The sequence below is a fragment of the Bos indicus x Bos taurus genome, chromosome 1, assembly GCF_003369695.1.
Source record: "Bos indicus x Bos taurus breed Angus x Brahman F1 hybrid chromosome 1, Bos_hybrid_MaternalHap_v2.0, whole genome shotgun sequence".
Classification (NCBI taxonomy): Eukaryota; Metazoa; Chordata; class Mammalia; order Artiodactyla; family Bovidae; genus Bos; species Bos indicus x Bos taurus.
Genome location: NC_040076.1, coordinates 114,941,502 through 114,968,467, shown reverse-complemented (window position 1 = coordinate 114,968,467; position 26,966 = coordinate 114,941,502). Strand labels below are relative to the sequence as shown.

Genomic DNA, 26,966 nt, shown 5'->3' with positions numbered 1-26,966 from the left:
CAACAGCCAAAGAAGATCTGCAACTGTAGGGAGAGGAATTCTGCCATTCCTAAACTGTGCCCTGCTGGGATGAAGTGGATAAAATGAATCCTCCAAATTCTTTCTTCTCTGTCTCATGCTGGTACACTCACTGGCTAAATTTAACCAGAAGAGGGCAAGGGAGCCTAGTAAAGTTGTGAGTAGAGATCAGCTTCTTGGCAAAGGATCAGGGCAGGAAAGAATGAAACAGAGAATAACCTGCAGACTCCAATTATTCTTTTCGTGTTCCTGCTGCTACTGCTGCTGCTAAATCGCTTCAGTCGTGTCCGACTCTGTGCGACCCCATAGACGGCAGCCCACCAGGCTCCACTGTCCCTGGGATTCTCCAGGCAAGAACACTGGAGTGGGTTGCCATTTCCTTATCGAATGCAGGGAAGTGAAAAGTGAAAGGGAAGTCGCTTAGTCGTGTCTGACTCTTAGCCACCCCATGAACTGCAACCCATCAGGCTCCTCCATCCATGGGATTTTCCAGGCAAGAGTGCTGGAGTGGGGTGCCAGCTAGCCCCTAGTATATCTCCTTACATATCAGTTCAGTTCAGTTCAGTCACTCAATCACGTCCTACTCTTTGCAACCCCATGAACTGCAGCACGCCAGGCCTCCCTGTCCATCACCAACTCCCGGAGTCCACCCAAACCCACGTCCATCGAGTGGGTGATGCCATCCAGCCATCTCATCCTCTGTTATCCCCTTTTCCTCCTGCCCCCAATCCCTCCCAGCATCAGAGTCTTTTCCTTACATATAGCAGATAATTAATATTGAATAGAAGAATAAATGACTCTCTACAAATCTCTGATATTCCTGGCTCTTTTCATTCATTCATCCTTTTTAATGAATGCAATAAATGTAATATAAATATAGACCTAGATGCGATTTAATTTGTAAACTTTCTGGGATGTTTTCCAGTAAATAAATATACCTCTAAAAATTAGAAGAAAAATTTTTGTCCAATTGTGTGTTCTCAAATTAGATCTGGAAATATCAGCATCATACTTATAAGGAAACTTATTTAGCTTCACCCTTTACCTGAGTATACAAATAATCCTCTCAGTCACTACTGAAGTTGATGTTCTCATTCCTTTTTTCAGATAAGGAACTGAAAGCTAAAGGTATTTAAGAATAATCAGACAATGCTTTCCTCTTTGATTCTCTAGCTGCACAAACACAAAACAGAAAACATTATATGAATGCTTAAACATGAAGGCCATTTCTACAAGTTAAAAAAAAAAATCAGTGAATCAGAGGTACTTCTCTCACCATTGAAATCTGCAGAAAGCAACCGAAATATTGCTACTTCTGTACTTTTAAAGTGACCATGAAAATATATCTTAAGAAAAAAATAGTGGCTAAAAGCAGGGATACATTTATTTTGCTCTAATTAAAATCTGTTTTCAGGGATATATGCACAGATGCTTTCTTACTTTTAAGTGGTAATTGCATACTAGCAAGAAAAAAATGAAGGAAACAGTGATTGAGAGTCTTATGATAACTGTGAATCAAAATAATGGAAAATACGAAAGCTGTATAATATTCTCCAATCTATATGATTTTTGACATTTCTTTGGAAGAATATTTTGAATATTCTAAGTGTAAGCTATGACAGTTACTACATTACTACCTTTATCAAAATATCCTTTCATAAGAAAATGTCCAATTTTTACTTTTAAAATATATTTTCTTATACCAGATACATTAATCCTATCTTATTTTTAATGCAAAATATGATGTAATATTGACTCATAAGCTTCTAATACATATTTAAATATATCTTGCAAGTGTGTGCTACTTGGCACATAGAAAGACCAAACATTTTATTGACCAACTCTAATGCTTGCCTTAAGAGTTGCAACGAACTCTTGCAACACCAGTAGCAATGAACTCCAGTAGCAATGAACTCCAGTAGCAATGAACACCATTAAGGTCTCAATTGTGGTCTGAAGAAACTGTGTCCTACTAAAAGGAATCAGGGTCCTTTAGAGAAATGACTAAGCTCAGACCTGTGGTAGGAAATGTACAAAATAAACCTGGGTCATCTCACTGTTCCAAAAAGCAAGCATATTATCAACGAATATTAGAGTCATCTCAAAAAGCTACAGTAGCCAATTACTGGAGCATTAAAAAGGAAGAATGATGACAATATGTCGAAACAAGATAAATTCAACTCTACAAATCAATAAGAAGTTGACAGTTATCCAATAAAATGTCTAGAATGAAAGAACACACAATTTACAAAACAGGAATTAAAAAGTGAGATACAAACATTACAATAAATTCAATCTCCATAGTAATCAGAGAGTCCAAATTAAAACTATAAAGACACCATTTTCTTGTGCATCAGATTGGCAAATCTTTAAAAGTTTAAGTATATCAAATACTGGAAAAAGAGCCCAAAACCAGGACATGTTGGAAGCTCAAATGGATAAAGTTTTTCTTGACTGGGCAATTTGGCAGTGACGATTAATATTTCAAATACATATACATTCCAAAAATTCTACTTTCCCTTATCTACCTTAAAGAAAGACTTGCACAAACTTTGAAATAGGCATTTATAATGCTGCTGACTGGCTACACTATTTTTAATTGTGAAGAATTTACACAAATTCTATCAACAGGGGGATTAGATATATATGAATCAGTTCAAAAGAATAACTTACAGATATTTTCAAGCTATAACAGTTAACCGCACAGTCGTGTCCAACTTTTTAAGTCCCATGGACTGTAGCCTGCCCAGCTCCTCTGTCCATGGAATTCTCCAGGCAAGAGTACTGGAGTAGGTTGCCATTCCTTTCTCCAGGGTATCTTCCCAACTCAGGGATCAAACCTAAGTCTCCTGCATTGCAAACAGATTCTTTACCAACCGAGCCTCTAGGGAAGCCCTATTTTCAAGTTGTATTTTTTATAATTTTGTTTATTCGTTTATGTAATTTTGGCTGTGCCGTGTCTTCATTGCTGTGTGGGCTTTTCTCTAGTTGTGGAGAGCAGGGGCTACTCTCTAGTTGCCGTGTGTGGGCTTCTCATTGCAGTGACTTCTCTTGTTGCCGAGCACGGGCTCTAGGTTGTGTGGACTTCAGTAGTGGACTACAACTTGAGTTGTAGCTCAAGGTCTCCAGAGCACAGGCCCAATAGTTTTGGTGCATGGGCTTAGTTGCTCGGCAGCATGTGGCATCTTTTTGGATCAGGGATCGAACTCGTGTCTCCTGCTTTGGCAGGTGGATTCTTTACCACTGAGCCACTAGGGAAGCCCCAAGCTATATTTTTAAGTTAAAAAACATCACAGTGAAAAGCGTAAGTATGATGTTATGTACATTTAAAAACCCACAAAATTATTTAATTCCATATGTGATATAATATACATAATGTATACATATATAATAACACAGGAAGTAGATCTGCAAAGATATGTATCAAATTGATAGCATTGATTACCTCTGGGGAGAAGAATCATGTTAGAGGAAAATAGAATAGTCTTTTGATTTACCTATATTTTTTATACTATAAACATAGTTATTTAAGTAATCTTTATTTCATAATTTTTTAATGTTAAGAAAATCATCTTTCAATAACTTTCTAAGGAGGTCATTTAAGGTCCCACTTTATGGGTGAGGAAAGACAGCTCAGAAATAATGTCTGGCATGCCCAAAGTTAAACAATAGAGGTGAAAATTAATTCAGGCTGATCTTACTGCCTCCAGACAAAATCTTTTCCTCTAGATCACAAGTAAAAATGATCTTGTATTTTGCACTGGTCAAAACTTCTTTAGGGAGATACCTAGGTTGGAGACAGGTTTGGGAGCAATACATATTTGCCTACTGAAACCATGGATGTATACTAAAGAGACTGTGGGTAAAAATCTGGGCAGGCCCAGAACAGAATCCTGAGAAATTCCAATCTTTAGTAGATGAACACAGTTAAAGGAACCCTATAAGAAAATCAAAGAAGCAATTGCTATGTAATCAGGAGAGGGCGAAGTAAAGAACTCAAGCACAAAGAACACTTCTAGGAGGAGGAAGTGGTCAACAGTGGCACATGTTGCAAAGAGGTCAAATACCAGGGCTTTGAGTTGTCATTTGGATTTGGTATCAAGATCATTCTATGACTTTGTCAAGAGTCTTGATACACAGCAGAGACAGAAACCAGAGTGCAGAGGCATGACAAATAAGGAAGATAGGAAGATTTAACAGTATGGCAGTTTCTCAAAAATTAAAAAAAAAGAAAAGCACATAATCCAGCAACTTTACTTCTAGATATATAAGAATCCACCTGCCAAAGCAGGGAACATCAGAGACGCAAGTTCGATCTATGGGTCGGGAAGTTCCCCTGGAGTAGGAAATGAACAGACTCAAGTATTCTTGCCTGGAAAATCCCATGGACAGAGGACCTTGGTGGGCTACTGTACATGGGGTCGCAAAGAGTCGGACACTATTGAGCATGCACACACATACATATACACAAAAGAATTGAAAGTAGAGACAGATATTTGTATGCTCATGTTCATAGAAGCATTATTCACAACAGCCAAAAGGTAAAAGTAACCCAAATATCCATTAGAGAATGACTGGATAAACAAAATACAGTATAGACAAACAATGGAACAATGCTGGTAGTGGTTTGGTTGATAAGTCATGTCCAACTCATGATCCCATGGACTGTAGCCTGCCAAGCTCCTCTGTCCATGGGATTTCCCAGGCAAGAATACTAGAGTGTGTTGCCATTTCCTTCTTCAGGGGATTCTTCCCAACCCAGGGATCAAACCCATGTCTGTCCCCTGCATTGACAAGAGAATTCTTTACCACTAGCACCAACTGGGAAGCCTGATGGTTGTACAACTATGTGCAAACAATACCTCTGGGATATATGCTTTTAAAAAATGACAAAAGTAGGACTTCCCTGTGACAGTGGATAAGAATCTGCCTGCCAGTGCAAGGGACATGGGTTCCATCCCTGGTCCAGGAAGATTTCACATGCTGCAGAGCAACTAAGCTCATGACCCACAACTACTTAGCCCATGTGCTGCGACTACTGAAGCCTGTGAGTCCTAGAGCCCGTGCTCTGCAACAAGAGAAGTCATTGCAATGAGAAGCCCATACACTGCAACTACAGAGTAGCCCCAACTCTCTATAACTAGAGAAAGCCTGCACAAAGCAAAAAAAGATCCAGTGCAGCCAAAATTAAATAATTTTTTTCAAATTTTAAATAATTGAAAGAAGTCAATGGTGACAACGTTTTCAAAAAGAAAAGTAATAGGGCAGTAAAGTCAGAGATTTTTTGAGATGGGGGAACCTTGAACATATTCACCAGCCTAGAAAGGATTTTTAGAGAAATAGTGATATACATCTACCACCCAGGTAAAAGGGACACAAATATTGAGCTAGCACATTAAAATCATCCAGAGATACTGAGCACTGTGCTTCCAGGAGTAAACCTGGGTCTTTGAGCAACAGATGGGCTTAATGTTTTATAATAATACTCACATATAGTAATTATAAAGTCTCTCAAAACACATAGAATCTAAGCAATGTTAATCACATCAATAACTTTTTCTTCAAAGTTTTTCTATAAGTATCTCACTTTTTTAATCAAATTTCATATTGGTGACTCTATGGTGGAGTTTTTATTTGGTTTGATTTCAGTGTTGGGGGGCGGGGGAGGGAGCTTTCTTAGTGTTGTGTATTCATTTATTTTCACTTACTGCAAATTCACATTAAGTATGACTTTAGGTGAAATGGAAAATGTTTCCATTTTTAATCATCCCCTAATTACTTTTTATTGGCTCTTTGAAAATAAGGTTAAGTAAAGCAGCGTGTGATACCTTGAGAGTATGGTAGTTTCTAAAGTTCAGAAAGCAGTTCTTGCAACGTGTGGAGGTTTGCATAATTACTTAATTATTCTTGCAATCCACCCCCTATCTCTTCACCAACCAGCAAGGGAGGGTGGGAAGGACTGCCACATAAAAATTGCAGCTACCCATTTGCTTCTATGATCCAGTAACCTGGGAGAAGTATATACATAAGTATTTCCTTTTATTTGAAGTTAGCAATAGTATATGTGTTGCCCAACTGTTTTTATGTCCTTTTTCAAATATTGTCCCTACTGTCCCATAGATATTTTTAATTAATGCCCTATCTTCTTAGAAAATTAACCAGTTAAATGCTCAGCATTGCAGAATCTGCACCTGTTTTTTATTCTTGTGGCTGAAGTTGAGAGAGATCATAGCTCATGAATAAGGAACAGTTTCAGTTTTGCAATGCTTTATCTATATGAAACAGGCAACTATTCATGGGAAAGGAAGTTTAAAACTTTTAGGTAAAAAAACCACTATTCAGATTCCAGGAACATGCCCGTTTACTGAAGTTTTTTTGTTTTTACAAAATGTCTGTAGTCAGGTTAGCATTTAGGTCATACTCCAAAGACTTTACATTAATTAGCCTTATGAAAAAGCAAGTTTATTCCTCATATATCAGCTTGACAATTTCTTCCACATAGAGCAATATTTTCTCTTTTTCTATGATTATCATTTAACCACAGAGGAGATGTTTCCTCATATAAATGAACATTACTTAAGTATAAATTTCTATAACTTTTCTAAAATTTGCTTACATATATAACTATATACATTAATTTTGTATGTATACCCACAAATTATAGGCTGTTACCATGATTTCAAGTGTAAGCTTTGTGAATAATTTTCTGTTCTCTGTAGAATTTATAAAGCATAATGACTGTGGTGTTTCACAACTTCCTCTTTCAGTAGACTATCACTTTGCACAGGGGGAAAAAAAAAATTTGTCTAGAGAAGAGAGCAGAGCAGAGAACAGAGTTCTTTGAGGTGCTGTTAGTTTAATTTAATTCTCTAAGCAGCCCAACAAGCAACTGTAAATAAGATATAGAGGTAAGAAGAAAGTATTACTTATTACTTTTCATTTTATTTGGGTTGTTACTTATAGAACAACAATTTAAATACTGGCCAGATTACAAAGTAAGTTAAATTAAACCGGATATCTCTCTCAAGTAAGTAGTCAATATTTCAAATGAAAATGCTTAGCAAATTTACAATGTCTCAACTTCATACAATCTTTAAAAAGCTGGAAATTTTAAAAGTTCTCATTGACCATTAAATTATTTTAACTGCAAAGTTAAACATACTCTTTCTTCGTAAGTTTGTACACAACTTACACTAAAAGAATTTTTATATTAATGATAAATTTTGAGAACTTTTTTCTTTCCCAGCTCCAGTAAATTCTTAACGTTTGTAAATTCTTAACGTTTGTAAATTCTCCTACATATATTGGTTTGTTAATTTTGCATATTATTAGTTGAACATTTTCTGGGGAAAAGATATTCTTGCATTTGTTTACTCACTGTGAAAATGTATTATTTTAAAAGGACATTTCAGTGTTATTTTTCATATCATCACATTACAGTGATATTTAAATACTTTAGAAAAGCAATTTGTAGCGTATATGATATGATCTAGAAAAATGAATTCATGTTTGTCTTAAGATCAGTTTACAGTTTAATGCTTAACAACAGAGCAAGAACTAAAACAAAGACCATTTGGATTTGTAATTGGAGATCAAACTAAGCTGAAACTGATCTCACTAGGAAATTCTAAAGTAATCTAAATACAATGTAATTTTTTCCAATTGTTTGTCCCAATTAGAGTAATGTTTATACATATTAACATGAATTAAGTGTTTTTAATACAATTGTATTCTTTATACAACAATTTTTAAATCTTCCTTTTAAAAGCAGTTGGTTTCCATGACTTTGGCCAAAATCATTACAATTTATCTCAAAACATCTTTGAAAAGAAAAATGCACTTATACACACACATATATAACATTTATATATATTCAAATAATAATGCAAACGCTTACTTGACTTGGTTTGCTTTTTCAGTTACAATAATAGCATGGCTTCCAAAAGAGAAAGTCTACATTGTTCAATCAATTAACGGATTTAATTTTTACTCTTTTGGTAAACAGTACTGTCATACTGGTTCTACATTACCTGGAAAAAGGGTTTTTTAAAAAAACTATTTTCATGTCAAGTGTTGTAACAAGAGTTGCTGTTTTTTGATTATAAGGAGGAAAAAAAAAGAAATAAAAACAGATTGATAGTGTTATAAATTCAGGAAGTAAACTGTTGACTAAAGTTTGAAATTCTTAACTAATTAACATTTTAAAATTAAGCTGATAGTTGTGAGAAAACCATTAAAATTATACACCTTCATCTTTATGTATCACATATCAATTAAATACAACTACTTCCATAGAATTTCATTATGTTATTTGCAACAATATCATTTTTAATGCCCTTCTTTATTCAAAAAAAATGATGGAAATATTTTTAAATGTCCAGAATTTTAAGTATGAGATATTTTGACATCATAAACTATTATGTGCTATGTGTATGCTATACATAGTGCGGTGTTACACTGAATAACTGATGACAACAAAGAGAAAACATAATCCAAGGAAATTAGAATCTAAATTGATCACTGCTGTAATTCAGAACGCAAATAAAGGCTAAATAAATAGAGAAAATGCTATCTTGCTAGTAAGACAGATGTGTTGATGTTGTTGTTGTTGAGAATTATTAAAGTCTCTGAACGAACAGCCTAGTCCTAGATTATGGAAAATAAGCTTAGAATATTTTCTGCCTTTGAGAAAATTATACCTACAGAAAAAAAATCAGTGCCTATCTGGCTGTGTTTGCATAAGTCATGTAGATAGTTGAATGGGATATTCCTGGTATTGTTAGGAAAACAGCTGGATGCATTGCATAGGCTTTTTTTTCATTAACTTTTAAAAAAATATTTGTTTATTTAGATTACGCTGGCTCTTAGTTTCAGCACATGGGATCTTTTTTTTTTTTTAGTTGTGGCATGTGGGATCTAATTCTCTGACCAGGGATTGAACCCAGGGTCCCCTGCATTGGGAGCATGGAGTCCTAGCCATTGGACCAGCAAGGAATTTCTATTACATAGACTTTTTATTTCACACACTGTCATTACATAAAACATTTAGACTTTGCCCCCACATCCAAAGTCGCAAAGAATTGGACATGACTTGGCAACTGACCAATGAACAACCACATCCAAAATTTTTAAGTGAAAGTAGATACCATAATGTAAATAATTTATTGCTGGGAAACATAAATTTTGACTTTTGAACTATAGACACATATTTTACTATGTTTCATTAGAATTATATTCATGTGACATACTATATAAGGCATCGATTTTCACTGAGTCTAATAAAAGTTAAAACTAAATGACTGCTGTATGGCATTGTGAAATTTTATATCTGTCTTAATAAGACACAGTTGACTATGTGACCTGTGGGTGATATTGCTGAGGACCTGTCAGTTGATTGAGACCCAGGGTTGATCCAGCTAATCTCATAACTCCCTGGCTATATCTCTCTTTCACAGTATGAACTTCCCAAAACTGCCCACCTGTAGAAGAGAATGACTTGCTAACAGAAGACTCTATCCCACCCTGACGAATATATCATCTTTCATATAATAACTTTACTTTGAAACAACATTATTTGTTTCTGATATAGACAACTGGATTTCCAAAAGGTCTTTTGAAATACAGAAATATTTCTTTGTTGTTTGTTTTGCTTTCCCTTCTTTGGGCCATTTCCCCATTTGCAAAAAAAAAGAAAAAGAAAAATAGACACAAGAAAGCTTGTTGCCTGAAAGAGGTTATGGTTTAAGTGCAAACTAAGAAGGATGGCATGTTTTAAATTCAGAAACAAAAATTCTCTAAAACTAGGTATTGTGAGTCTTTCAGCCTTTTAAAAGCAAATTTGTATCCACCTACATCTGTTGATCTTCTATTTATTTTTAACACATATGATTTCCAGATAAGCATCAGATGTAGTGCATTCATATTTATTTTGCTAATAAAACTATGTGTTAAATAAATTGGAAAATTCTTGATTTCCCAAAAATATGCACTGTGTATTTCCCAAAAATATACTCAGTATATTTTGTCTGTGAGATAGAATGTGTATCTCATTTCCATACAAGAAAGTATATATCTGCAAATATAAAGAATAAGGGCAAGCCCTTTTATATTTCTGAACACTCCCACTTAAAACGATATATTAAATGCAGTCGACTGTACACGTCTGCACTGCAGTGTAGAAAATAAAAACACCACTAATTTATTGTAAGTCAACTATTACTCCAATAAATTTTTTAAAAACAGTGCTAATTTTTTAAATATTTAAAATGCAAATTATTTGTTATTTGAGCATTGTTGTTGTATTTCCAACACTTACCTGACATCACTGATAATTTTTATTATTTTACATGAACTAAAATCAGGCAGTTATATTTGATGTTTTCCAAATTGCTTCCAGTTTTATTTTTTCCTTATTCTGTATATATACAAGAAATAAGTTTTAATGTTTCAGTATTATTGAGGAAAACGCTAAATTTGTATTTTAAAATCCAAATTTAAAGAAAAATATTCTACTTTACAGATATTTCATTGTAAGCTTTTAGTTTTTTATGTATGTAGTTGTCACCACATTCTCAGAATTCTTCTTTTCGATATAAGTGGTAATATGATCTTCAAAAACATCACCAGTTTCTTCAGATTCTGAAAAAAAAAAGTAGAATTTTTCTTTAAGTATACCTTAGTTAAATTTAGTTTCACTTTTCATAAGAAAAAATTTAAGCAGATGCATTTATTCTTTTCCTGTGCTAGTGAACAAATCTGAATTAGAGAAGGGATAAAAACATTCTCAGTGCAATTAGGCGGCTTTCTCAGTAAGATAAAGTCACATATCTTATGGCAATGGATTTTTCAAAATGCTCACTAGATATGCTTGTTATATTTCATTTACTTAAAATGTATTTATTTAGAAATAAATTCAAGCTCAAAAAATGTTATAAAAATAAAAGCAGTATACGGAACTCTCTTATTCCCTTACCCAGGTTTACTTAATCTTAATATTTTACCTCATTTACTTATAATTTGTTCTCATTCTTTCCATCTTTCTATGTCTATTTTTTTTTTTTCTTTCTGAACCACTTGAGGGCAAGTTACAAACACCATGGCCCTTTACTTCACTGTGTAATGACTAAAAATAGTTTCTTATTTAGCAGTTACATATAATTATCTACTTCACAAATTTACATGGATATAATATTTTAATCTCATATTTGTCCATATTTTAACTTTACTGTTTATCTAATAATAACTTTTATGATATTTCTCCTTCCAGTAAAGAATTCACTCTAATGTCACATATCACATTTAGTTGTAGTATCTCCTTAGCCTTCCTTAATTTGGAGCCTTTCAACAACATTTCTTTGTATGGAGTTGCAGATTTTAAAGAATACGGTTTATCCACATACTTTTTTTTCTTTTCTTTTTAACAGTTCCTCATTTTATATATTTGACATTTTTTCATGATTACCTTGTGGTTATGCATTTTCTGCTAGAATACGGCACATACAGGTGCAATCAACATCTAGAGGCATGTGATGCTCATCTATGCCACATGGAGAGTGTTAATTTTGGCTATCTAATCAAGGTGTTGCCTAATTTCTCCATTTTATAAGGACGGCTCCGCGTGTCGGTTTAGCATTAACCAGTGCTATCTGATGCAATCTGTACTAAAATGGTTTCCAAATGATGATTTTTCAACTCCAGCACTTCCTGAACATTTGCATCAGTCTTGCACATTCTACTGTAAGCAAAAGAGCTCTCTTTCCTCCCACTTATTTGATTATTAATTTATGTTTATCTGTCACTGGTGTGAACTCATGGATTTCTGTATTTTCAATGGCTATTGCCACCTTAATAATTTTGGTGCTCAAATGGTCCACATTTAGCCAATGAAGCCCTCTCTTTCTGACTTCTGATGCCTTGCAACATGCCCTCATCATTTGAGTAAGTATTCTCTTACTCTTCTGAATAAGATGTTCTAGTACCCATCCTGTATCACCCCTGAAATCATTCATTTCTCATTTCCTTTAGTGGGGAATAGTGTTAGAAGCTAAGATTTGGGAGTTTAGTATACTCACTGCCACTGCCATATCTTTGCTTCTTGACTCTTTCTGGAGAAATATATTATTGCATATACATACATAGACATAAACACACAAATATGCATTCACAAATCATAGGCATTCATGAAAAAAAATTTATATAGACACACCTCTGTTTTAGACATCATGAGTTCATCTGATAGCTCTAATTCTAATCTATTACTAGAGGGTTCTTTCTTGCCCTCCACAATTCCATATTTTTGTGCTCCTTCTTCTGCATTGTGAGCCCTGGATCCTAACAATATCAATATGCTTACTCATTTGCTCAATTTTATGATACATCTAATGGAGATGGCAATGGCACCCCACTCCAGTACTCTTGCCTGGAAAATCCCATGGGCAGAGGAGCCTGGTAGCCTGCAGTCCATGGGGTCGCTAAGAGTCGGACAGGACTGAGCGACTTCACTTACACTTTTCACTTTCATGCATTGGAGAAGGAAATGGCAAGCCACTCCAGTGTTCTTGCCTGGAGAATCCCAGGGACAGGGGAGCCTGGTGGGCTGCCGTCTATGGGGTCACACAGAGTCGGACACGACTGAAGTGACTTAGCAGCAGCAGCATGATACATCTAAAATAATCTTTAAATTGCTTTACCCAAACTGCTACTACAATAAGCAAATCTACTGAAATAGAGGGCAGAGTTTGTGTGCACTTCTCTCCCCAACACTCATACCCCACCAAATACTGTAGTTGTAAATTATTAGATGAATACACTTTCCTTCCTTCCTCTCTCACTCCATCCCTCACTCTTTCTTCTTTTTTTTTTATTCAGGTTATCATAATATTTACTTAAAATACAATTAGATTATTTGTTTCCATTTGTTTCTGGCTTTAAGATTTTTCTCCTTTTCATTATTATTGCTTTAATTTTTTTTCTTAATTTATTTAATCTTTTTTAAGTCATGAAGAGGAATTGCTACTTGCTTGCGACCAATTCTGTTAAACAAACCTGATACAACCTAATTGAAATTTTATGACACAATTCAGAAATACTTGTTTGAATTACTAGTTGAACTTTTCCTTTATATTTCAATTTTACACAGTCTCAGTTCAGCTCAGTTCAGTCGCTCAGTTGTGTCCAACTCTTTGTGACCCCATGAACTGCAGCACACCAGGCCTCCCTGTCCATCACCAACTCCCGGAGTTCACTCAAACTCACGTCCATCGAGTTGGTGATATCATCCAGCCATCTCATCCTCTGTCGTCCCCTTCTCCTCCTGCCCCCAATCCCTCCCAGCATCAGGGTCTTTTCCAATGAGTCAACTCTTCACATGGGGCCAAAGTACTGGAGTTTCAGCTTTAGCATCATTCCTTCCAAAGAAATCCCAGGGCTGATCTCCTTCAGAATGGACTGGTTGGATCTCCTTGCAGTCCAAGGGACTCTCAAGAGTCTTCTCCAACACCACAGTTCAAAAGCATCAATTCTTCGGCACTCAGCTTTCTTCACAGTCCAACTCTCACATCCATACATGACCCCTGAAAAACCATAGCCTTGACTAGACAGACCTTTGTTTACAGAGTAATGTCTCTGTTTTTTAATATTCTATCTAGGTTGGTCATAACTTTCCTTCCAAGGAGTAAGCATCTTTTAATTTCATGGCCGCAGTCACCATCTGCAGTGATTTTGGAGCCTAAAAAAATAAAATCTGACACTGTTTCCACTGTTTCCCGTCTATTTCCCATGAAGTGATGGGGCCAGATGCCATGATCTTCATTTTCTGAATGTTGAGCTTTAAGCCAACTTTTTCACTCTCCACTTTCACTTTCATCAAGAAGCTTTTTAGTTCCTCTTCACTTTATGCAGTCTACATCTGGTCTAAATTCAGTTACTTTCTTGAATATTCCAGAAAATGACCATTTCAAATGAGAAAGGAGATAAATATCTGTGGTACTTGGCCAACCTTATGTGTTTATCATTCCAGAGATTTTTTAAAAGTTAATTGTGCAAATATCATCTTATTTACAACAAATAATTAGATAAGGAAAGTAAGATAAGAAGTAACCATAAATTTTCATAGTCCATAAGCACTGAAAAAAATTCTCATCCTTCCATATAAGTTATTCTAGAATGTTCCTGTTCCCAGACCTCCCCTATATTCTACTCCAGTTGCTTATAACTATGAATACATCCTAATATTTGCGGTAACAAGAGAAAGTGGGTTGATGTCAAAAGATTCATTTTCAATTTCAATTGTCACTTGCTGACTGTGGATCTTAGATAAGTTACTTGTCTTCCCTCTCCAAATATCTAGTCTCATACAGTTCAATTTTTAAAAATCCATACCTCCTTAACATCTGCCAACTTCTGGGTTCGTACCTCAAACTTATTGTTAAAGCTCTTCACTCAGATGTTAACAGTTATGTCGAAGTCAACATGTCCAAAAAGAAAAAAAATTCTACTTATCCACTACTTTTCATTTCTCCACCTCCAATCTTCTTTGCTCAGTAAATGGCACCATCTTATACTTAGTTATGTAGGTCAAAAGCATCACTAATTTTTCTCTTTGCTTCATTTACACCCTAGTTATGAGCAAGTCTATTAAATATATTTTTCCAAAATATATCAAAACACTGATCAGGCTCACCCCTTCCGCCATCTTGAGTATCATGTGAGACACTGTCTCTGTACTTGCTGTATCCTCCTAAGAAATCTCTCTTTTTCTACTCATGCATCCCAGTGCCAGTGTGACTCTTTAAAACATAAACCAAATCATATAACTCGATGCTTGAAATTCTTCAGTGGCTTCCTATTTTAAGTATGATAAAATTCAAATTCTTCATGTCTTGTCCTCTACCTACATCTTTGCCCTCAAATCCTCTCTGTCTTCCCTTCATTCACTATGCTCTGACTCTCCATCTACCTACGTCTTCGCCTTCAAATCCGCTCTGTCTTCCTTTCATTCACTATGTTCTGACTCCACTCGTTATTTTGCTCCTAGAGTATCTTAACTTTGCACGTACTTTTCCTTCTCTTTTCTTAGCAAGCTCTTCCCACACATTCTTTAATAAAGACACAAGCATTCTTTATTCAGATCTCTGCTCAAATGTTCCTCCAAAAAGATGTCTTCCATCACCAACTATTTTATTGAAGAGTTCCTACTCCAGTCATTCTCTGTCTTTTAATTTTCTTTAATTTTTTTTCACTTTTTAATAAAAATTTTATTGGAGTATAGTTGCCCCTCATTGCTGTGCTATCCTCCACTGTACAGCAAAGTGAATCAGCCATATGCACACACATATCCCCTCATTTCCAGATTTCCTTCCCATCTGGGTCATCACAGGGCACTGAGTAGAGCTCCCTGTGCTACACAGTAGGTTCTCATTAGTTACTTATTTTATACATGCCTGCTCATGCACGCTCAGTTGCTAAGTTGTGTCCAACTCTTTGCGACTCCATGGACTGTAGCCCACCAGGCTTCTCTATTCACAGGATTTCCCAGGCAAGAATACTAGAATGGGTTGCCCTTTCCTTCTCCAGGGGTTCTTCCTGACTCAAGGATCAAACCTGTATCTCCTGCACTGGCAGGCAGATTCTTTACCACTAAGACACCAAGGAAGCCCTATTTTATACATAGCAGTATGTGTGTGTGTGTGTGTGTGTGTGTGTGTGTGTGTGTGTGTGTGCATACTTATGTGTGTGTATCCTAATGATGCTATGCTATGCTATGCTAAGTCACTTCAGTCGTGTCCAACTCTGTGTGACCCCATAGACGGCCGTCCCTGGGATTCTCCAGGCAAGAACACTGGAGTGGGTTGCCATTTCCTTCTCCAATGCATGGAAGTGAAAAGTGAAATTGAAGTCGATCAGTCGTGTCCGACTCTTAGCGACTCCATGGACTGCAGCCTACCAGGCTCCTCCATCCATGGGATTTTCCAGGCAAGAGTACTGGAGTGGGGTGCCATTGCCTTCTCCATCCGAGTGATATTTAATACTAAATAACATTTTAGTTTTTTTTTTTTTTACTCAATTATTTACTGTCCATTCCTCCCATTAGAATATAAGTTCCATGAGGGCAGGGATTTGGTCTGTTTTGTTCATGTTATATCCACAGTATCTCAAACACTGCATGGAATATAGTAGGTGCTAAAATAAATTATTAAGCAAAATGTTTCAACATTTCTAAGCCTCATGTACAAATAAAACAGGCATAATGAAAATAACAGCTATCTCCCAAGGCGGTCTGGAAGAGGCCATGGTTATGGTAGGACTCTAAATTGTCATGCAGTTGTCAGGTGGGGATACTTCTGTTACCACTGAGTGAAAGGAACTGAAACCAAAAAGTGGTCCCTGGAGACAACAAATGGACCAAGAAGTTCTCTTTTTGGTGTGTGTTGGCTTTTTTCCACTGAGCTGAAAAGAGATGAGTTCATAGTGGCTGCCACTAGCCTCTTAGAATATGGAGGGGCAATCTCTGTGCATTGCTGCCTCACTGCTTCTACACTTTTTCTGTCCCTGTCCTCAACACCAAGAAAAACACCTGTCCATTCTTCTTTGGGCTTACCAGGTGGCGCTAGTAGTAAAGAACCCCCTACCAATGCAGGAGATATGAGAAATGTGGGTTCGATCCCTGGCTCTGGAAGATCCCTGCAGAAAGAACCCACTCCAGTATTCTTGCTTGGGAAGTCCCATGGAGAGAAGATCCTGGTGGGCTACAGTCCATAGGGTGGCAAAGAGTTGCACATGGCTGAAGCAGCTTAGCATGCATGTTCATCTTTGCAGTTAGGGTTCATTGCTTTCTTCAAGCCAGATATAAAGCAATCTCCTTCCAGAATCCTTTCCTGATGAATCACCCTCATGGCTATGCATATAGTTCACATATTTTGCAAATGTTTTCTGGATCTATTTTAGATCTCAAAGTGGATTATAAAGCTGCTCTAGGAAAATTGTTTTTGACTTTTGTTTGGTTTTGGTTTTGGTCTGTGGAAAATGTCAAGATTAAAGTTATAAACATACAACTTGGTTCTTGAGACTTTTAGGCCCCAAAGAATAGTGGTGATGATGATGATAATAGCTTTATTATATTTTTAGCATCAGTTTTTAGTACCATTGCATGTGACATGGTATGTCACTTTTTAGGACTATTTTTTAATACCATTTAAAAATATTATTGTATGTCAAAAGCTTCCCATGAGTAATTTAATACCTCACCAACCCTGTGAAATATGTACTATTTTACAGATTTAAGAGAAAAAGGGAGAGAGGTTCAGAGAGAGCTAACTTGATAATGGTAACATAACTGATCTTGGTGTGTTTTTCTCTAAGCTGGATTTTTATCATCGTATTATATTGCTTCTACTATTTATTTATTGAGAAACAAGATAGGGAAAGCTGTGGTTTAGATGCTATTAGAAATTTATAGATTTACATGGTACAACCCCTGCCTTGGAAATCTTACCATCTAGTAGAGGAAATATTAAAGAAATGGATTTTGAGACACAATGTGAAAAATATAAGGTATCACCCAAGACATCAAAATAATCTAAAGCTATACTCCTGGGTGAAGTGATGGCACAAGGCTTAGTAAAAGAAGTAACTTTAAAATTGAATCATCCACATTTTATTACATGAAAAAGACAATAAATTTAGGGGAAATTACAAAGAACTAAAACTTTTTAATTTCAAAGAACTAAAAATATTAATATTTTATGAATTATGATTTATAAAATGAATTTCATATTGTAATTTTTCCCCATTTTATGGCCTCACCACAGGAGGTATTTGGTGTCCCTGACTTTGTGGTTCTTCTCAGGAAGTGGGTTATGTGAGGAGAAGAGTTTAATTCTTGTGAGAAGACTGTTTTCATTTGAAGCGTGGACAAGACCAAGTTTCCACCCTCCAGGAGCTGAACTTCTAGTCTAGTGGGGAAAGACAATGAGTACACCAGTAGACAAGTAAATTTTTTAAAAGGGAATTTCAGATAATGATAGCAGCATGAAGAAAATTCAGCAAAGCAGAAGGACAGAAAGACAGCTGGCCTCCCGAGGTGGCCTCTCTGAAAGTGTAATACTTAAGCTAAGACTTGAATGCTGAAAAGACTAAGGCACCATGGATTCAGGGAAGAGTGACCTGGGAAGATTGAGGGGCAAGTGCAGAGACAGGAATGAGCTTAGCACATCTGAGAAGTAGAAAGGAGGAGTCTGGTCCTTTGAGGGAAATGGGGCATAAAACTAAGGAGGTTAGGTTGACAAAGGGCCAGGTCACCTATGTTGGAAGTCAAGGAAAAGAGTTGTCCAAAGTGAGCAAATATTTGCAAGGATGTGTGCATATGTGGATGGGGTGGAGGAATACAATGAATGACTCATTCATTATCTGTGTTTAACACAGGCCAGGGAGTAAACTGTTGTTTGAAGCTAAGCAGGAATTGCTACATAGGTCAAAAGTTTTTTTAGGAGATTAAATTATTATATTTATATAAATTTCAGATAAGCTCAGTTTTACCTTCAGAGGTTAACTACATTTTCTTGCCTTTTTATTTCCATAATAGGTGTGAGTTTGATAAAAGTGAAAAGGTCTCAAATATAATTTAAATTTATCAACTTGAGATTTTTCAGCAAAATTGCTGTGGATTAATTGACCCCAATCATGGCCACTGAAAATAAATTCACTGATGTCTGGTAATGGGGTCATAAGGCACTTCATTTCTGCATTGATATGAAGCAGAAAAGACTAGAGAAAAGGCTACATTAGAGTCTCTAGAGACAACAGATGTTCCTTTGTTTATTCTTCCTAAATCTCATTGTCAGTGATCATAGGGACCCTAGCAATATCAACCTGTTCCTCTTATAAGTAGCAGTAACTTATACATTGCATTTTCCATGGTAATTATGAATTCCCTCTGATTTATTTTTCTCATCTCAAGAGCTTTAAATGACCCAATTAAATAACACTTATTATTATTATTAATATTATTATTAAAAACTTTTTGAGGGAGTTTGGAGGTGGGGTATGATTTGGGAAGGGAATATAAGCTAATTTACTGAGCAAGATATATTATTTTTTTTTAAAAATGGAGTAAGCAGACTCAATATCTAGGAGCAAATGGCTTCCCCCTATACTTAAAAAGTGAATTGCAACTAGTATGGCTGTTTCTATATCTGCTTTGGGTTAAGAGTCTAAGCAGAAAAAAAAAATCTACTGTGACCTTGGTCTGAGTGTGTGCTAGAAGATTGGCCATGGGTGGTGTGGAGGGGAACACAATGATAATTTCCCCAAGGCAGGCAGACATGATATTGTAGGAGTTAGAAGCTAACTTTTACATGCTCCTGACAGTACCTAAGTAGAAAATCATTATGCTACCAGTATTGGGAAGTGTGGAGGATGCAAATGACTTACATGCTACTTAAGCAATGCACTCCATCCTATCACATACATTTGTGGGCATGATGACTCACCATGTTATCGGATTAATGCAAAGTGTGAGATGGTGTGTGGTTTCTAAGTGCTGGTGTGTGAGAGAATAAATATATGCTTATCTACCGTGTGTGAATGTTAAGAGACCAGTCCTGAAACATGAAGCCACTCTCTGACCTGTTGCTTACTATAGTTGGGTAACTTAACCAAGTAGCAAATCTGCTGTGGGAGTTAATGGGATTTCTGCCATAGAGTAGTACACGTTTGTTGACATGAACTAGGTTCAAGAGGGGATCACAGAAAAGGCGTGTGGGTTTGGGGTGTGACTCTATTTAGTTAACTTGGGGCTAATAATTTCTCCAGCATTGGATACTAAGAATGCCTTCTCCTGGCCAAGCAGACTCTCCTGCCTTATTTGGCTTTGTTCTTCTGATGGTGACCCATCGTGTTGGAAAAGAATCTCTTTCAAAAGTGTAAATGTTCCTCTTTCTGTGGGTGACATCATCATTCCTGTGGCCCAAGTCTTTGTTACTAAATAGTACTTAGCAACATATAATCATTATTTTCTCCTCTTAGAGTTCTGAGCGTGTTTGTTCTGATGAAGTTGAGAGATATGCTTTTTTTTTTTTTTTTCTTTCCCAGGAGGGAGGAATAAAATCTGAAAAAGAGGAAGTTATGTCTGAAAGGATCTCTTGACTTGTGTTACTTAAAAGAAGCAAGTAGACAGCTAAATTTTTGTACTGTGGCAACAGCTTTGACTGGGTTTAAAAAAAAAAAAAATCATAATTTCACGTATGGCTCCAAAGGAAGTGGTTTCCATGCAACTGTGCACATAAACTGTTCTTTAAAGTGGTAGATAGATGCCCTTTGCTTGGCTTGGCTTGTCCTTATGATTTTCCTTGTAAAGTGGGTAGGGAAAGTTGGACAAAAGAAAGCTGTTCACTGGCCAATTAAGATGTTTCTAAAGTGCCTGTTTATCATTCCAGGGAAGATCTGGGATTCCCTTTTAATTACATCCTACCTGTCTATTCAAAAAAACTGTAAGGGAATCTGTCTTTTCATCTTGTAGAAAATAGCTGTAAATCTCTTAAGATTGTAGTTTGAGTCTAATCCTCATATTTTGAAGACCTGAAGTCTAACATGAGCTTATTCTTTAAATATTCTAGATTTTTAAATTTGTAATTGCTATCCAGTTAAAATAATAATAGTGGTTGTAAGTTATCAAATGCTGGATCCATGTTAGGTTAATTCCCATGAAGTCATTCATGAGCACATTTTTATGAGGTAGGGATTTTAAGTTCACAGGAAACTGAGACTTGAAGAGATTGTCCAGAACCTCGAGTCTAATAACAGGCTCCAAAGACTGTCTTTATCTTACAGGAGCCAAGGTCATGGGCAGAATAACAGTTTTTTGAAAAATTACCCCTGTGTTTTTTAACCTGATTCTTCTAAAGAATGTGGTACACACGCAGGTCATTGCATGAGGTGGGGAGAGAAGGGTATGCCTCGCTTCAAAAGTGCTCAACAAGACAAGCAAAAGGGCAAGGTGGAAGCAGCCAGACTCTTGCCAATGGAGACTGGCCCATGTGTCATATTTGGCATGTGCGTACCTGTTGTCAAAAACCCCGAAGTGTTTTCCCTTTAGTCACCCAGTAAGTTAGTCATAAAAGAGGCCGACTTACTTCAGTTGTCTTCTTCTTCCATCATGGTAAGGAAAAATACCCAAAACTGTGCGAAGTATCATCCAAGTACTCCATTTTCCCTAATAGTCAATTTGTCTGCACCCCATAAATTGGATATTTGGTGCCAGATATGCCCTTTTCCACAAGTTCAAGTCTAATCTGTTAACACTTCCCAGGGCCCATGTAGAATTCTAAGTATTTAGGAACCCTGACAAACCATTTACAGCTTCTTCCAACACAGACCTACCAGTATATTGTAAGAATAAACAGACTTCAAAGTCATCACAAGAGGAAAAACTGTTCTGGCGAAGTCTGTAATTTAGAGTATCTTTAGAGAAGAAAGACTTCATGAAAAGAGAGACTCAGAGTGGCCAGCCTCTCTTACACAGTTACCTTTTTCTTTATTTAATTGTAAAGACTAAATGACAGGTAGGAAAGTGCTTTTGCAGGACGTGGGCGTCTTGAAGCCATAGAAGGAAGTTATAGTGTGCATGGGAATAAGCCTGTGGGTAGGAGTTAGACACTGCTGCTCTATTGCTAGCCTAGAATAATCATGCATAAACATCTTTACGATGGCACCTGAACAGAATTAATAAAACCCTATTAAAGGCACTTGATACATTATTTAAAATAAGCACACATTGCTTTTTATATCCAGGAATAGAAAAAAATTTTTACATCAGGAACAGGGATTTTAAAAAAAGAGACTGTAATTTTGACAAAACAAAAGATAGCACAAGTGGATTTTCATATGTTAATTCAAAAGCTGACATACTATACTCTGAAAGTGTGGGAGAAATGCTAGCTTTGTCTGTAGATGTCAGTCTTAAAAGATTAAACCCAGGAAGCAAGTGAAAATAAACACCAAAGAACAGAGCAAGGGCAGAACGGTAATGATAAGTCACAGATTTCTTCAAACCTTGCCCTCAGGGGCTGTGTGGTGGACACCGTGCATCTTAACAGAAGTCAAGTCACTGTTTTATGCAAAAACAGTAGCAGAATTCTATCTTTCAAATGAGGAATTCGAGCAGTGTAGACATGTAGTTTATACACTATGATGACTCTCACAAGGCAATGAGTCCAGATGTTAGAATTCAATGAAATAAAGGGGAGGTCATAAAAATAATAATTGTCTGTCTTTGGAATTTAGAGTCACTTGCTCACATTCTTTTTTCTCTTTCACTACACTTTGCAAATTTGTACTGTTTACCTGTGTGTGTTAGTCTCTCAGTTGTGTCCGACTCTTTGTGACCCCATGAACCTAGCCTGCCAGGCTCCTCTGTCCATGGGATTATCCAGGCAAGACTACTGGAGGAGGTTGCCATTCCCTTCTCCAGTGGATCTTCCCGCCCAGGGATCAAACCCAGATCTTCTGCATTGCAGGCAGATTCTTTACCATCTGAGCTACCAGAGAGGTCCTGTTGTTTACTTACCTGATTATAATTACTTGCTATTTCATGTCTATTGCCCCAGTGGGACTGTATCTTTCAAGAGGCTGGGGGTCTAGTGTTGCTCACCCTGTAGCCTCAGATTCCAGGAAAGGCAGAATTATGTCAAGTGCTCAGTGACTATTCATGGACCAGGTAGGAAAGCTGACAGCAAAAAGAGTGAAAATGCGCCCGTTACTGGTGAGCTGGTGGCCTATGTCCAGAGAAGTTTGAAAAGGGAAAAGAATGTTCAACACTATCCAAAAATACATGAATTACTGAGAAGGCTAGAGGGGATCAGATCCTGTCAGCGATTACTCATTGCTAAGCCTCTGGCAGAAATAAGGACATTTGAGGCCAGCCAGGTGTGACCAGGAGGGTCCTTTGGGCTGACTGCACATTCACAAAGATGGTATATTATGACTAATAACACTACCTGCAAATGAGATTCAAATGAGAAATGTCCAGTTATTTATTTGTCTTTATGATTTAACCATGTTAGTTGGTGAGTGAATTCATAAAATATACTAACATTTGCCAGAGCTTTTATTTCTAAAAAGTCACATATATAATCAAACATACATATATTTTCTTATATAGGCATATACATATCTATATGTATTCTAGAACATATATATCAGTTCAGTTCAGTTCAGTCGCTCAGTCGTGTCTGACTCTTTGAGACCCCATGAATCGCAGCATGCCAGGCCTCCCTGTCCGTTACCAACTCCCGGAGTTCACTCAAACTCATGTCCATCGAGTCAGTGATACCATCCAGCCATCTCGTCCTCTGTCATCCCCTTCTCCTCCTGCCCCCCATCCCTCCCAGCATCAGGGTCTTTTCCAATGAGTCAGCTCTTCACTTGAGGTGGCCAAAGGATTGGAATTTCAGCTTTAGCATCAGTCCTTCCAAAGAAATCCCAGGACTGATCTCCTTTAGGATGCACTGGTTGGGTCTCCTTGCACTCCAATAGACTCTCAAGAGTCTTCTCCAACACCACAGTTCAAAAGCATCAATTCTTCGGCGCTCAGCTTTCTTCACAGTCCAACTCTCACATCCATACATGACCACTGGAAAAACTTTAGCCTTGACTACATGGATCTTTGTTGGCAAAGTAATGTCTCTGCTTTGAATATGCTATCTAGGTTGGTCATAACTTTACTTCTAAGGAGTAAGTATCTTTTAATTTCATGGCTGCAACATATATATATATATATATATATATATATATATATCAGATCAGTCGCTCAGTCATGTCCGACTCTTTGCGACCCCATGAATCGCAGCACACGAGGCCTTCCTGTCCATCACCAACTCCCAGAGTTCACTGAGACTCACGTCCATCGAGTCAGTGATGCCATCCAGCCATCTCATCCTCTGTCGTCCCCTTCTCCTCCTGCCCCCAATCCCTTCCAGCATCAGGGTCTTTTCCAATGAATGAACTCTTTGCATGAGGTGGCCAAAGTACTGGAGTTTCAGCTTTAGCATCATTCCTTCCAAAGAAATCCCAGGGCTGATCTTCAGAATGGACTAGTTGGATCTCCTTGCAATCCAAGGGACTCTCTCTCTCTATATATATATGTTATATATATATATTATATATATATATGTTATACATGTATTATATATATGTTATATATATGTTTTATATGTTATATATATGTTATATATATTTATTATATATATGTTTTATATGTTATATATATGTTATATATATATTTATGTTATATATATATGTTATATATATATATATATATATATAAAATTATGTTTTCTGTAATCTGATATAAATAAATCCCAAAGTGGATCAGGATACTCTGAAGCTTTGATACTATTCTCAATGGTGCTCATGATCACAATTTCTTAGAAAGAAACAGGGTATAGAATTCTAAGCAAACAGCAACCTAAGCATTACATAACATGTAGGATTATCCTCTGTGTGGGCTTGGTTGTTTCTCTAGCTAGTTTTTAAGCCCAAACTTTACTGATGCTTACCTGGTATAAAGTGTAGCCTGTTTTGATTGCCCAAGAAGCACCTCATCCAACCAGGTACAGAAGAAAAGTGCCGCATCACCTTACTTCCTCACAACTAGTCTGACTCCTGCATTTCTACATGTGTATGGGCACCTGTTTACACAAAAACCTAACTGGACTTGAGACAGAGTTTCCTGCAGATAACATTGCTTCTCTTGTGCCAACTAAACTTGCCAATGGAAGGAGACAGAGCAGGTCCATGCATTGCCAGTGATTCTGAGTAATTTCATCGCATAAACTCTAGCTCTGCAGTAGGAAAACCTGACTGCACAGAGGAATCATCTGAGGAACTTATAAGAAAATACCAATGCCATGCCTAGAAATCCTGATTTAATTGCCGCCCAGAAATAGATGGTTGTACTCTACGGATCCAAAATGTGGCTAAAGAGTCACTGCCCTGGTTTCGGTCTCCTTCTTTCTAGGATGGGCTCATAAATACCGTCTCACATGTCTCTCTTGAGGGTTCAAAGAGATAGTGTGGGTAACAGGAGTTCCCTAACATCTCTGAATGCACCAGTTTCCCTTCTTCCTTTATTTCAGGAAGGTAAATAGACAGGGAAGGACTAGGGGGTGGGGAGTCTGGGAAAGTGAGGAGGAGGGATCTTTTCCATAGAGCCCTCCAGTTCTGCCAATTAGCAGTTCATTAGGGTTAACAAGCTATCCTTTTGTCAAAGCAAACACTTTTGAAGGATTAAGCCTCATTCTCACCTTAGTGTGAATGACTTTAATCAGATAATCTCCTATCACCTAGTTGGGAATTTGTTGTTAAAGGTCTGGGGGAAGCTTGAAGAGAGTTGCTGGGCAGCTGGGTGTTCCCTCAGGGCAGGGTGAGGAAGTCTGGCTGTCTGGAGCCCCAGGGTCTGGGAACTAGACTTGACATTTTGTTGTCTTTACATAATGGCAGCACGAAAAATAAGAAAAACAAACTTCTCATCACTGTTGCTATAGTGTAACGATTTGTTAAAAGTGGTTGTAGCATCAAGTTGTTTGTCCGTCTAATGGCCTTTCAAAACTTTCTGTGTCTTTCTTTCTGCCATCAAACATTTAACACATATATGCCAGGTAATCTTACCATTTGAAAATACTTGGGAGTCTATGAGGTGCGAGGCTTTGCCCAGCTCTACCCTCCTTGCCATCTGCTTAGCACATGGGTTTAATTGAATTATTTTACTTGCTACACTCTTTTCCAAATGTGTCAGTTCAGTTCAGTTGCTCAGTCATGTCTGATTCTTTGCGACCCCATGAATTGCAGCATGCCAGGCCTCCCTGTCCATCACCAACTCCCAGAGTTCACTCAAACTCAAGTCCATCGAGTCGGTGATGCCATCCAGCCATCTCATCCTCTGTCGTCCCCTTCTCCTCCTGCCCCCAATCCCTCCCAGCATCAGAGTCTTTTCCAATGAGTCAACTCTTCACATGGGGCCAAAGTACTGGAGTTTCTGCTTTAACATCAGTCCTTCCAAAGAACACCCAGGGCTGATCACCTTAAAATGGACTGGTTGGATCTCCTTGCAGTCCAAGGGACTCTCAAGAGTCTTCTCCAACACCACAGTTCAAAAGCATCAATTCTTGGGCGCTCAGCCTTCTTCAAAGTCCAACTCTCACATCCATACATGACCCCTGGAAAAACCATAGCCTTGACTAGATGGACCTTTGTTGACAAAGTAATGTCTCTGCTTTTTAATATGCTATCTAGGTTGGTCATTACTTTCCTTCCAAGGAGTAAGCGTCTTTTAATTTCATGGCTGCAGTCACCATCTTCAGTGATTTTGGAGCCCCAAAAAATAAAGTCTGACACTGTTTCCGCTGTTTCCCCATCTATTTCCCATGAAGTGATGGGACCAGATGCCATAAGCGTCTTTTAATTTCATGGCTGCAGTCACCATCTGCAGTGATTTTGGAGCCCCAAAAAATAAAGTCTGACACTGTTTCCGCTGTTTCCCCATCTATTTCCCATGAAGTGATGGGACCAGATGCCATGATCTTCATTTTCTGAATGTTGAGCTTTAAGCCAACTTTTTCACTGTCCACTTTCACTTTCATCAAGAGGCTTTTGAGTTCCTCTTCACTTTCTGCCATAAGGGTGGTGTCATCTGCATATCTGAGGATATTGATATTTCTCCGGGCAATCTTGATTCCAGCTTGTGCTTCTTCCAGCCCAGCGTTTCTCATGATGTACTCTGCATAGAAGTTAAATAAGCAGGGTGACAGTATACAGCCTTGACGTACTCCTTTTCCTATTTGGAATCAGTCTGTTGTTCCATGTCCAGTTCTAACTGTTGCTTCCTGACCTGCATAGAGCTTTCTCACGAGGTACGTCAGGTGGTTTGGTATGCCCATCTCTTGAATTTTCCCCAT

At 37.3% G+C, this 26,966-nt stretch overlaps 1 protein-coding gene across 1 annotated transcript in view; it reads left to right on the top strand.

The window, feature by feature from the left end:
* The first annotated feature begins 6,855 nt into the window (after positions 1 to 6,855).
* MBNL1 (muscleblind like splicing regulator 1) overlaps positions 6,856 to 26,966 on the top strand; it is a 222,293-nt gene continuing 202,182 nt past the window's right edge. Inside the window, exon 1 of the mRNA XM_027543281.1 lies at positions 6,856 to 6,926. The gene's annotated coding sequence lies outside the window, so the exon portion shown is untranslated. The remainder of the gene's footprint in view (positions 6,927 to 26,966) is intronic.